Raw genomic sequence first — 14,079 nt, 5'->3', positions numbered from 1 at the left:
GCCGACAGCGGTACCGGCCAGCATCTTATTTCGCGTCACATTGTCAGATTTTTTCTATTTTTTCTACTAAATAGGATGGAACTTTAAAAAAAAAATAGATCGATTGTGAAATAATGTAGATTAGTAAAAAGTAATTTTAAGACAGAGAATCGCGCACATTGTCACTTAACTGTGAAAAACACCAATTGTTCCTTTAAAGGAAATAGCTTGCATTCTATCCCCTATTAACTCATAAATAAGGATTTTGACCCAAAATGAATTTTTACTCCCAAGTATTGGGGAAACAAATTAGAGAGCTGCGCAAGCAGCAGTGATGATGGGAGAGAGAGAGTGAGCGTGTGTGTATGGTGTTTGAGTGTACGTGTGTAAGTGTATGGTGTTAGCATGAATGTGTGAATGTCAGCATATGGTGTCGGGGTGAGCTTAAGGTTTGTGGTGCGAGAGAGAGGGGAGAGATATGTTAGTTTGTATGTGTAAGTGTACGCTGTTAGAATGAGTGGGTGCTAGAGTGAGTTTGCGTGTTAGTATGTGTGTGCGTGTTTTGGTTACAGAGTGTGGGAGGCTGCTGTCACTAGGGGTCAATAAACCTAGGCTCACCCCTGGCGCGGTCCAAGCTTGCTTCTATATCTGTCAATATAGTAATCTGGGTCTAAACTGCTAGCTTTAACAACTATTTGGCAAACCAGTGGCCAAAGATATGAGGTGTGAGCGTCTTTGGACTACAGGGGTCACTTTAATACCCTCAACACAACCTTCTCCAGAAGCTCTCTGGGGTGAAGGTACTGATCAATGCGCTGAGGCCACGTTACAAGAAGGTCGCATGTCCATCCGGCTTCTAAATAAATTCTCTTTGCTTCAATCGATCGCACAACCTGAACAATGAGTGATTTCATAATTACTTCACGCTACTCAATTAAAAATACATTAAGGTGCGAGATCTCTTCCACAAATCCCCCGAGGAGGGCAATTTGTGATTAAAGCATGCACCTACATATGGAAAGGTCACTTTGCCGACTGTGCCGTACATCAGTAATATAATGACGGAGAGGGGGGTGTGCACACGCTGGGTTCAGGGAAGATGAAGGCGTAATATATTATGATTTTTAATAAGAATAATGGCATTTTGATCATAATGAAAATATTCAGCAGAATTCTGGAAGTCTGGCACTTGAGGTTATTAGCGTTGGGAAAATTCACTTTGTATCTATTACTAAAACATCAGATAAAGGAGATTTATTACCTGAACCTGTTCTAGATACCCTACTTTCACACCCCCTAACATTACAGGCATGCAAAGTGGGACATCTGTGTTGGGGGGCTTCGCAAGAGGTGGAGAGGGGCAAGAAGAAGTGGGTAGTTCCAGAGAAGCAGCCACCTTATCCTCACCTCACTCGGTTTCAGAACGGCATGAGGAGACCAGCAGCAATGGAGGTCTGTTCTACAACCTCAATTAATTGTAAAGGCTCCCTGATCTGGTCCGTGGCGATCACAACATCTCCCTGACAGGTCCATGACAAAAGCAGGACAGTGCCCAGAAATCAGGACTTTCCTGTGAAGTCTGGGACTGTTGGGAGGTATGTACATTGTATATTATTTAAATATATTTTCAGTATGTTTAATGCTAAAACACCTACATTTCCATAAAACATTCCATCTCTGGAACTCCCAATGTTTACTTAGAGCTCCATTTGGGGTTTGCGCATGCAGAACTGCAAGCGGCCTCTATAGTTAGGACATCTGCCATGACACGGCACAATCGGAGTAGTTGGGACTGTTGGCAGCTATACTTCCTGGCTGCTGGTCTTACTACTGAGCCTTGCCCTAAAACTGGACATTAGACCCCGGAGAGACATCTCCACCATGTGACACCTTTCCGTGACAGGTCCCATTCCGAGACTCCTCCACAGACGCAGGCAGTGATCGCTGTACGCAGAGTGCAGATGATTTATTGGACGGTCTCACAATGTATAATGAAAAATTAAAGTAGTTCATCATATTACAGATGACTCTGATATTAATTCCAACTCATCCCGATAAACAAATAGATCATTAATCTACCATTCATGGTGAAGCCATTAACAAAGTCACACAAGCCCAAAATATATCGTCCTGCGTCATTTGCATTTAATAATTACTTATATCCTTAGAATTTTATATTTTTGTCCACTAAAACAACCAGTCTAAAAAAGTCAATAAAGAAATGAAGTACCAATAATGAAGGCATAATTCTGTATATTACCCTGTATGATGTAGCACAAGAAAAAAAGAAATTTGTGACATGTATATGTTCTGTTATACACTGGTCAGTGATGGTCTCATCTTCAATGGACCCCTAATTCCTTTGCGTCTTGTTGTGCCCTTCAGCCTCTCCGTTCCCCTCCTCTTTTTAACATTCCCGACTCCCTACCGTAAACCCTTAAAATCCTCAACATGAAATACAAATGATCAGCCTCCCAGAATTTTGGTCCCCTAGGGCCTCCATGGTTCTCATACAACAGACAAATTTTAGGGCTCTCCTAAGTTGTCAGATGGACAACCACCAACTGCAAAGGTTCTAAACATCTCAAAACTACTCAACTTTGACCAAATATTAGGGAAATATACGGAACTGTACAAGAGCTCCAGGACCTATTTCGCTTCTCCATGGTGGCCTCTGAGCTCTTTGTAAAAGCTTTGTTGGAGAAGATGAGATGTTTCCTTCTAAAACTCATACTCTTGGAGCAGGTGGTGTTATTCCAAGGAAGGAGGAAAGGATAATATCTAGAAACATTGTTTCGGGATTTGCAGAAAATTCTGTTACTTTAGAAATATCCCAGCAGAGCAGCTTCTCTATTCCGCTCTCCCCGCGCGTCAGATATTGGAAGTGAGAGATTTATTGGATTAGATGTGAAGTATCAAGCCAGTAAAAATGATTGTCTGTGTCTATTACAGTAACATAAAGTGCAGTGAAGTATATTACAAGTAGGTAATGAAGTATCTTGCAGAAACGTGGCTCAGTCCGATACAAAACCACAAGAGTAATTCTCGTCTCCGAGCCAAACATCTTTCTTTCTCAGTTTAAACCAGTAACAGTTCCAGATTTTTATCTTATTTTATTTATTTATTTTTTAATTGAAAATGTTTGATTGGCTGAAATAGTTTTTAATGGAGTCATCACGGCGTTAACTGCCACGCTTCATAATTTTAAATAGTCTTCGGTTAGCTAAAACATCAATTTCAATTTTAAGTAAGTCACTTAAAGCCCGGCTTAATCTTGCTGAAATGGATTTTTGTTTAAAAAAACCCTCCAAAAGGTAAAAAGTAAGATTTCATAAATGGATATTTCGGTTCTGTTTCATTTCTAGCTTCCAAAGTCGCGCAGAATACACAGAAAACAAAATGATTCCTTTTTGGTGCAAAGTTTCAATGTTGATCTTATCACCGTGGCAACCATTGACTTGGTTCTTCTGCTTATACCATTCCTATGGTTGCTGTGGTGATAGAACTGATAGAACATTCCATTGGTTCCAACGTTCCAAACGTAGCAGTTGCTCTCAGTACGTTGATCAAATTAAACTGACCCGTTATCTTAGAACATTAACTGATAATTGCTAAATACCATGCGTTATTTGTGGGAAATAATTATATTTTTAAATAAACAGCATGAACTATACTAAATGTTAACAGATTTTTATTGACACGTTAAATTGGAAGTTCAGTATACAGATAATATGAAAATCCTCTGGTGGAGGTCAGTGTAGGATGGTCTTGGACTCCATGGTGTAGCCAGCGAGACAAACGGTGGATTCCTCATGTTTCCTGACCATCTGGTGACACGGCCGTCAGCATAGATGGAATAACTTCCGCTGAAGAAACCAACGGTGTTCTCCAACTGTCCAACTGTCAAGGTGTTTGTCCATGCTCTGGGTCTCTTGCTTCTCCGCAGACAGCGGCTTGTCTAGGTGGTGGTTGACTTCCGCTATCTATGCCTCGGAGTTTCTGGCGATGTTGGAAAGTTTCATTTCATACTGCTCTGCCCTGAGAAGCTGCTCCCATGCATAGTCTTCTGTCGCGGAAATTCGTTTCTCCAGGGCTCCTATAGTGTTGTCTCTGCGAGCTATGTGCTCAAGCAAGGAAACTTTCTCATTCTGCTCACCCAGGCGTAGCATTAAGTGCTTTTTCTGATGATGAAGACCGATAATGACCGTTTGTAGCTTGTTGACATCACGGTCGTGGCTGTTTTCATGAAGCAGACTAAAATCTGACTTAGATCTTCCGCTCTGAGACACCCGACAGCCTCCAGGACTTGCCTGTTGATATTTATCATTGCGTCTGGGTGACTCTTTTGCAAGTTCCCATTTCCAGACTTCATCCGCTGCCTGTTTCTTGCGTTCCAGAGCCGAGACCCGGTCTGCAAGATGGGACAGGGAACACCTTCGTTCTGTCTGTATCTGGAACATGGTGTGGTTTGTGCATTCGATTGCGAACATAATCTCTAGGTAGAGGTCGGCTTCATTTGCCTTTCGTCCTCCACTATGTTTTCCTAATCCAACAAGTAATAAAAGCATCATGAAGGTGCAGAGGCACCCCACGATTATCAGAAGAGTATCTAACATCTTCTCACTCGCCTGCTCTGCTGAGCAATGAGAAGTGTCTGAGTTTCACCTGCTTTATATAACCTCCTATGATGACATCACAGAGGCTGATGATGCAATAGTGGGCGTGGCTGCATCAAGTGGGCGGGGTCTAAATCATTTCAGTTCCAACCACAAATGAGACAAGTCCCTTAAAGCCTGGCTTAATCTTACAGAAATGAATTTTTGTTTAATAAAAAAAAAAAAAAAAGGTAAAAAGTAATATTTCATAAATGGATATTTCGGTTCTGTTTCATTTCTGGCTTGAAAAGTCGCGCAGAATACACGGAAAACAAAATGATTCCTTTTTGGTGCAAAGTTTCAATGTTGATCTTATCACCATGGCAACCATTGACCTGGTTCTTCTGCTTAGACCATTCCTATGGTTGCTATGGTGATAGACCTGATAGAATATTCCATTGGTTCCAACGTTCCAAATGTAGCTGTTGCTCTCAGTACGTTGATATTGCCCTTGATCAAATTAAACTGACCCGTTATCTTAGAACATTAACTGATAATTGCTAAATATCATACGTTATTTGTGGGAAATAATAATATTTTTAAATAAACAGCATGAACTATACTAAATGTTAACAGAATTTTATTGACACGTTAAATTGGAAGTTCAGTTTACATATAACATGAAAATCCTCTGGTGGAGGTTAGTGTAGGATGATGGTCTTGGACTCCATGGTGTAGCCAGCGAGACAAACAGGCAGATGATGCAATAATAGGCGTGGCTGAATCAAGTGGGCGGGGCCTAAATCATTTCAGTTCCAACCACAAATGAGACAAGTCGTTGGCAAAGCAGGCTCAGGAGGGCCAACCACATATCCATACATGCGTGGTAGAGCAGCTTGTCAGCGTAACTACCAACATGTCAAGATCATGTCACAGGTGCAATCTCACCTCTCAAAGTCCCTCAAATAAATATAAAATGTATTTTCTCCATTTGAGTTTTTCCTCATATTACTATGGCATTTAATTCCACCATCTAAGCGTGCCGACCCTGGCATATGTTGTGTACAGTCACCTACATAGACCTCATGTTCAATCTACATGTATGTACAAACACATGTATGGGATACATTTATAAAGGCCTTTTAAGAAAATTTTGTTTCTGTTCCTTTCTTTTTTTAACTTGATTTGTTAGATATTGGGACATACTGGGGAAAATGTTTTATGTAAATACAAAAAGGAGCACATGGGAGAAGACAATACCTGAGTCTAAGTAGCAATAGGTAATATCTATAATGCTGGAAGTGAAAAGTTATCCTAGGATGAGTGATGTTATTAAGGTGAGGGTATTAAACATGCATGGGATAGACATACGGCTCCTGAATCTAAGACAAGACCAACGACTGATTAAGGTTTGAGTCTTTACAGCAGGAGAAACGGGCGAGTAGACGGGGGCCGAATGGGGCCGATCTGTCGGCAGGTTCCATGATTCTATAATATTAGATTTAAAAGAGCAAAATGCGCTATGCGTTGCTTTGAGACCCTTTGTATCATATTTGTTCAACATTGTGGCTTCACAGAGTCACCTGTTAACCGCTACAATGTAGCAAAATAATGAAAGCATAATTCTGTATATTATGCTGTATGATGTAGCAAAAGGAAAAAAGAATGCATGCAATTTGTGACATGTATATGTTCTGTTACACACACACACACACTTTTTACGTAAAAAGTCTATAAGGGGAGGCAAAGGAACGGTTGGAGCCTCTCGAAAAAAACAAGACTCCCCCTGAAAATGTTTGATTGGCTGAAATAGTTTTTAATGGAGTCATCACGGCGTTAACTGCCACGCTTCATAATTTTAAATAGTCTTCAGTTAGCTAAAACATCAATTTCAATTTTAAGTAAGTCACTTAAAGCCCGGCTTAATCTTGCTGAAATGGATTTTTGTTTAAAAAAAACCTCCAAAAGGTAAAAAGTAAGATTTCATAAATGGATATTTCGGTTCTGTTTCATTTCTAGCTTCCAAAGTCGCGCAGAATACACAGAAAACAAAATGATTCCTTTTTGGTGCAAAGTTTCAATGTTGATCTTATCACCGTGGCAACCATTGACTTGGTTCTTCTGCTTAGACCATTCCTATGGTTGCTATGGTGATAGAACTGATAGAACATTCCATTGGTTCCAACGTTCCAAACGTAGCAGTTGCTCTCAGTACGTTGATCAAATTAAACTGACCCGTTATGGTCTGTATCTGGAACATGGTGTGGTTTGTGCAATCGATTGCGAACATAATCTCTAGGTAGAGGTCGGCTTCATTTGCCTTTCGTCCTCCACTACGTTTTCCTAATCCAACAAGTAATAAAAGCATCGTGAAGGTGCAGAGGCACCCCAGGATTATCAGAAGAGTATCTAACATCTTCTCACTCGCCTGCTCTGCTGAGCAATGAGAAGTGTCTGAGTTTCACCTGCTTTATATAACCTCCTATGATGACATCACAGAGGCTGATGATGCAATAGTGGGCGTGGCTGCATCAAGTGGGCGGGGTCTAAATCATTTCAGTTCCAACCACAAATGAGACAAGTCCCTTAAAGCCTGGCTTAATCTTACAGAAATGGATTTTTGTTTAATAAAAAAAAAACAAAAGGTAAAAAGTAATATTTCATAAATGGATATTTCGGTTCTGTTTCATTTCTGGCTTGAAAAGTCGCGCAGAATACACGGAAAACAAAATGATTCCTTTTTGGTGCAAAGTTTCAATGTTGATCTTATCACCATGGCAACCATTGACCTGGTTCTTCTGCTTAGACCATTCCTATGGTTGCTATGGTGATAGACCTGATAAAACATTCCATTGGTTCCAACGTTCCAAATGTAGCTGTTGCTCTCAGTACGTTGATATTGCCCTTGATCAAATTAAACTGACCCGTTATCTTAGAACATTAACTGATAATTGCTAAATATCATACGTTATTTGTGGGAAATAATAATATTTTTAAATAAACAGCATGAACTATACTAAATGGTAACAGAATTTTATTGACACGTTAAATTGGAAGTTCAGTTTACAGATAACATGAAAATCCTCTGGTGGAGGTCAGTGTAGGATGATGGTCTTGGACTCCATGGTGTAGCCAGCGAGACAAACAGGCAGATGATGCAATAATAGGCGTGGCTGAATCAAGTGGGTGGGGCCTAAATCATTTCAGTTCCAACCACAAATGAGACAAGTCGTTGGCAAAGCAGGCTCAGGAGGGCCAACCACATATCCATACATGCGTGGTAGAGCAGCTTGTCAGCGTAACTACCAACATGTCAAGATCATGTCACAGGTGCAATCTCACCTCTCAAAGTCCCTCAAATAAATATAAAATATATTTTCTCCATTTGAGTTTTTCCTCATATTACTATGGCATTTAATTCCACCATCTAAGCGTGCCGACCCTGGCATATGTTGTGTACAGTCACCTACATAGACCTCATGTTCAATCTACATGTATGTACAAACACATGTATGGGATACATTTATAAAGGCCTTTTAAGAAAATTTTGTTTCTGTTCCTTTCTTTTTTTAACTTGATTTGTTAGATATTGGGACATACTGGGGAAAATGTTTTATGTAAATACAAAAAGGAGCACATGGGAGAAGACAATACCTGAGTCTAAGTAGTAATAGGTAATATCTAGAATGCTGGAAGTGAAAAGTTATCCTAGGATGAGTGATGTTATTAAGGTGAGGGTATTAAACATGCATGGGATAGACATACGGCTCCTGAATCTAAGACAAGACCAACGACTGATTAAGGTTTGAGTCTTTACAGCAGGAGAAACGGGCGAGTAGACGGGGGCCGAATGGGGCTGATCTGTCGGCAGGTTCCATGATTCTATAATATTAGATTTAAAAGAGCAAAATGCGCTATGCGTTGCTTTGAGACCCTTTGTATCATATTTGTTCAACATTGTGGCTTCACAGAGTCACCTGTTAACCACTACAATGTTGCAAAATAATGAAAGCATAATTCTGTATATTATGCAGTATGATGTAGCAAAAGGAAAAAAGAATGCATGAAATTTGTGACATGTATATGTTCTGTTACACACACACTTTTTACGTAAAAAGTCTATAAGGGGAGGCCAAGGAACGGTTGGAGCCTCTCGAAAAAAACAAGACTCCCCCTGAAAATGTTTGATTGGCTGAAATAGTTTTTAATGGAGTCATCACGGCGTTAACTGCCACGCTTCATAATTTTAAATAGTCTTCAGTTAGCTAAAACATCAATTTCAATTTTAAGTAAGTCACTTAAAGCCCGGCTTAATCTTGCTGAAATGGATTTTTGTTTAAAAAAAACCTCCAAAAGGTAAAAAGTAAGATTTCATAAATGGATATTTCGGTTCTGTTTCATTTCTAGCTTCCAAAGTCGCGCAGAATACACAGAAAACAAAATGATTCCTTTTTGGTGCAAAGTTTCAATGTTGATCTTATCACCGTGGCAACCATTGACTTGGTTCTTCTGCTTAGACCATTCCTATGGTTGCTATGGTGATAGAACTGATAGAACATTCCATTGGTTCCAACGTTCCAAACGTAGCAGTTGCTCTCAGTACGTTGATCAAATTAAACTGACCCGTTATGGTCTGTATCTGGAACATGGTGTGGTTTGTGCGTTCGATTGCGAACATAATCTCTAGGTAGAGGTCGGCTTCATTTGCCTTTCGTCCTCCACTACGTTTTCCTAATCCAACAAGTAATAAAAGCATCGTGAAGGTGCAGAGGCACCCCACGATTATCAGAAGAGTATCTAACATCTTCTCACTCGCCTGCTCTGCTGAGCAATGAGAAGTGTCTGAGTTTCACCTGCTTTATATAACCTCCTATGATGACATCACAGAGGCTGATGATGCAATAGTGGGCGTGGCTGCATCAAGTGGGCGGGGTCTAAATCATTTCACTTCCAACCACAAATGAGACAAGTCCCTTAAAGCCTGGCTTAATCTTACAGAAATGGATTTTTGTTTAATAAAAAAAAAAAAACAAAAGGTAAAAAGTAATATTTCATAAATGGATATTTCGGTTCTGTTTCATTTCTGGCTTGAAAAGTCGCGCAGAATACACGGAAAACAAAATGATTCCTTTTTGGTGCAAAGTTTCAATGTTGATCTTATCACCATGGCAACCATTCACCTGGTTCTTCTGCTTAGACCATTCCTATGGTTGCTATGGTGATAGACCTGATAGAATATTCCATTGGTTCCAACGTTCCAAATGTAGCTGTTGCTCTCAGTACGTTGATATTGCCCTTGATCAAATTAAACTGACCCGTTATCTTAGAACATTAACTGATAATTGCTAAATATCATACGTTATTTGTGGGAAATAATAATATTTTTAAATAAACAGCATGAACTATACTAAATGTTAACAGAATTTTATTGACACGTTAAATTGGAAGTTCAGTTTACATATAACATGAAAATCCTCTGGTGGAGGTTAGTGTTGGATGATGGTCTTGGACTCCATGGTGTAGCCAGCGAGACAAACAGGCAGATGATGCAATAATAGGCGTGGCTGAATCAAGTGGGCGGGGCCTAAATCATTTCAGTTCCAACCACAAATGAGACAAGTCGTTGGCAAAGCAGGCTCAGGAGGGCCAACCACATATCCATACATGCGTGGTAGAGCAGCTTGTCAGCGTAACTACCAACATGTCAAGATCATGTCACAGGTGCAATCTCACCTCTCAAAGTCCCTCAAATAAATATAAAATATATTTTCTCCATTTGAGTTTTTCCTCATATTACTATGGCATTTAATTCCACCATCTAAGCGTGCCGACCCTGGCATATGTTGTGTACAGTCACCTACATAGACCTCATGTTCAATCTACATGTATGTACAAACACATGTATGGGATACATTTATAAAGGCCTTTTAAGAAAATTTCGTTTCTGTTCCTTTCTTTTTTTAACTTGATTTGTTAGATATTGGGACATACTGGGGAAAATGTTTTATGTAAATACAAAAAGGAGCACATGGGAGAAGACAATACCTGAGTCTAAGTAGCAATAGGTAATATCTATAATGCTGGAAGTGAAAAGTTATCCTAGGATGAGTGATGTTATTAAGGTGAGGGTATTAAACATGCATGGGATAGACATACGGCTCCTGAATCTAAGACAAGACCAACGACTGATTAAGGTTTGAGTCTTTACAGCAGGAGAAACGGGCGAGTAGACGGGGGCCGAATGGGGCCAATCTGTCGGCAGGTTCCATGATTCTATAATATTAGATTTAAAAGAGCAAAATGCGCTATGCGTTGCTTTGAGACCCTTTGTATCATATTTGTTCAACATTGTGGCTTCACAGAGTCACCTGTTAACCGCTACAATGTAGCAAAATAATGAAAGCATAATTCTGTATATTATGCTGTATGATGTAGCAAAAGGAAAAAAGAATGCATGCAATTTGTGACATGTATATGTTCTGTTACACACACACTTTTTACGTAAAAAGTCTATAAGGGGAGGCCAAGGAACGGTTGGAGCCTCTCGAAAAAAACAAGACTCCCCCTGAAAATGTTTGATTGGCTGAAATAGTTTTTAATGGAGTCATCACGGCGTTAACTGCCACGCTTCATAATTTTAAATAGTCTTCAGTTAGCTAAAACATCAATTTCAATTTTAAGTAAGTCACTTAAAGCCCGGCTTAATCTTGCTGAAATGGATTTTTGTTTAAAAAAAACCTCCAAAAGGTAAAAAGTAAGATTTCATAAATGGATATTTCGGTTCTGTTTCATTTCTAGCTTCCAAAGTCGCGCAGAATACACAGAAAACAAAATGATTCCTTTTTGGTGCAAAGTTTCAATGTTGATCTTATCACCGTGGCAACCATTGACTTGGTTCTTCTGCTTAGACCATTCCTATGGTTGCTATGGTGATAGAACTGATAGAACATTCCATTGGTTCCAACGTTCCAAACGTAGCAGTTGCTCTCAGTACGTTGATCAAATTAAACTGACCCGTTATGGTCTGTATCTGGAACATGGTGTGGTTTGTGCGTTCGATTGCGAACATAATCTCTAGGTAGAGGTCGGCTTCATTTGCCTTTCGTCCTCCACTACGTTTTCCTAATCCAACAAGTAATAAAAGCATCGTGAAGGTGCAGAGGCACCCCACGATTATCAGAAGAGTATCTAACATCTTCTCACTCGCCTGCTCTGCTGAGCAATGAGAAGTGTCTGAGTTTCACCTGCTTTATATAACCTCCTATGATGACATCACAGAGGCTGATGATGCAATAGTGGGCGTGGCTGCATCAGGTGGGCGGGGTCTAAATCATTTCAGTTCCAACCACAAATGAGATAAGTCCCTTAAAGCCTGGCTTAATCTTACAGAAATGGATTTTTGTTTAATAAAAAAACAAACAAAAGGTAAAAAGTAATATTTCATAAATGGATATTTCGGTTCTGTTTCATTTCTGGCTTGAAAAGTCGCGCAGAATACACGGAAAACAAAATGATTCCTTTTTGGTGCAAAGTTTCAATGTTGATCTTATCACCATGGCAACCATTGACCTGGTTCTTCTGCTTAGACCATTCCTATGGTTGCTATGGTGATAGACCTGATAGAACATTCCATTGGTTCCAACGTTCCAAATGTAGCTGTTGCTCTCAGTACGTTGATATTGCCCTTGATCAAATTAAACTGACCCGTTATCTTAGAACATTAACTGATAATTGCTAAATATCATACGTTATTTGTGGGAAATAATAATATTTTTAAATAAACAGCATGAACTATACTAAATGTTAACAGAATTTTATTGACACGTTAAATTGGAAGTTCATTTTACAGATAACATGAAAATCCTCTGGTGGAGGTTAGTGTCGGATGATGGTCTTGGACTCCATGGTGTAGCCAGCGAGACAAACAGGCAGATGATGCAATAATAGGCGTGGCTGAATCAAGTGGGCGGGGCCTAAATCATTTCAGTTCCAACCACAAATGAGACAAGTCGTTGGCAAAGCAGGCTCAGGAGGGCCAACCACATATCCATACATGCGTGGTAGAGCAGCTTGTCAGCGTAACTACCAACATGTCAAGATCATGTCACAGGTGCAATCTCACCTCTCAAAGTCCCTCAAATAAATATAAAATATATTTTCTCCATTTGAGTTTTTCCTCATATTACTATGGCATTTAATTCCACCATCTAAGCGTGCCGACCCTGGCATATGTTGTGTACAGTCACCTACATAGACCTCATGTTCAATCTACATGTATGTACAAACACATGTATGGGATACATTTATAAAGGCCTTTTAAGAAAATTTTGTTTCTGTTCCTTTCTTTTTTTAACTTGATTTGTTAGATATTGGGACATACTGGGGAAAATGTTTTATGTAAATACAAAAAGGAGCACATGGGAGAAGACAATACCTGAGTCTAAGTAGCAATAGGTAATATCTATAATGCTGGAAGTGAAAAGTTATCCTAGGATGAGTGATGTTATTAAGGTGAGGGTATTAAACATGCATGGGATAGACATACGGCTCCTGAATCTAAGACAAGACCAACGACTGATTAAGGTTTGAGTCTTTACAGCAGGAGAAACGGGCGAGTAGACGGGGGCCGAATGGGGCCGATCTGTCGGCAGGTTCCATGATTCTATAATATTAGATTTAAAAGAGCAAAATGCGCTATGCGTTGCTTTGAGACCCTTTGTATCATATTTGTTCAACATTGTGGCTTCACAGAGTCACCTGTTAACCGCTACAATGTAGCAAAATAATGAAAGCATAATTCTGTATATTATGCTGTATGATGTAGCAAAATCAAAAAAGAATGCATGCAATTTGTGACATGTATATGTTCTGTTACACACACACGTTTTTACGTAAAAAGTCTATAAGGGGAGGCCAAGGAACGGTTGGAGCCTCTCGAAAAAAACAAGACTCCCCCTGAAAATGTTTGATTGGCTGAAATAGTTTTTAATGGAGTCATCACGGCGTTAACTGCCACGCTTCATAATTTTAAATAGTCTTCAGTTAGCTAAAACATCAATTTCAATTTTAAGTAAGTCACTTAAAGCCCGGCTTAATCTTGCTGAAATGGATTTTTGTTTTAAAAAAACCTCCAAAAGGTAAAAAGTAAGATTTCATAAATGGATATTTCGGTTCTGTTTGATTTCTAGCTTCCAAAGTCGCGCAGAATACACAGAAAACAAAATGATTCCTTTTTGGTGCAAAGTTTCAATGTTGATCTTATCACCGTGGCAACCATTGACTTGGTTCTTCTGCTTAGACCATTCCTATGGTTGCTATGGTGATAGAACTGATAGAACATTCCATTGGTTCCAACGTTCCAAACGTAGCAGTTGCTCTCAGTACGTTGATCAAATTAAACTGACCCGTTATGGTCTGTATCTGGAACATGGTGTGGTTTGTGCGTTCGATTGCGAACATAATCTCTAGGTAGAGGTCGGTTTCATTTGCCTTTCGTCCTCCACTA

The sequence above is a fragment of the Spea bombifrons genome, chromosome 9 (assembly GCF_027358695.1).
Source record: "Spea bombifrons isolate aSpeBom1 chromosome 9, aSpeBom1.2.pri, whole genome shotgun sequence".
NCBI classification, from domain to species: Eukaryota; Metazoa; Chordata; class Amphibia; order Anura; family Pelobatidae; genus Spea; species Spea bombifrons.
The sequence above is the reverse complement of the archived record's forward strand: the minus strand, read 5'-3'. Positions refer to the sequence as shown.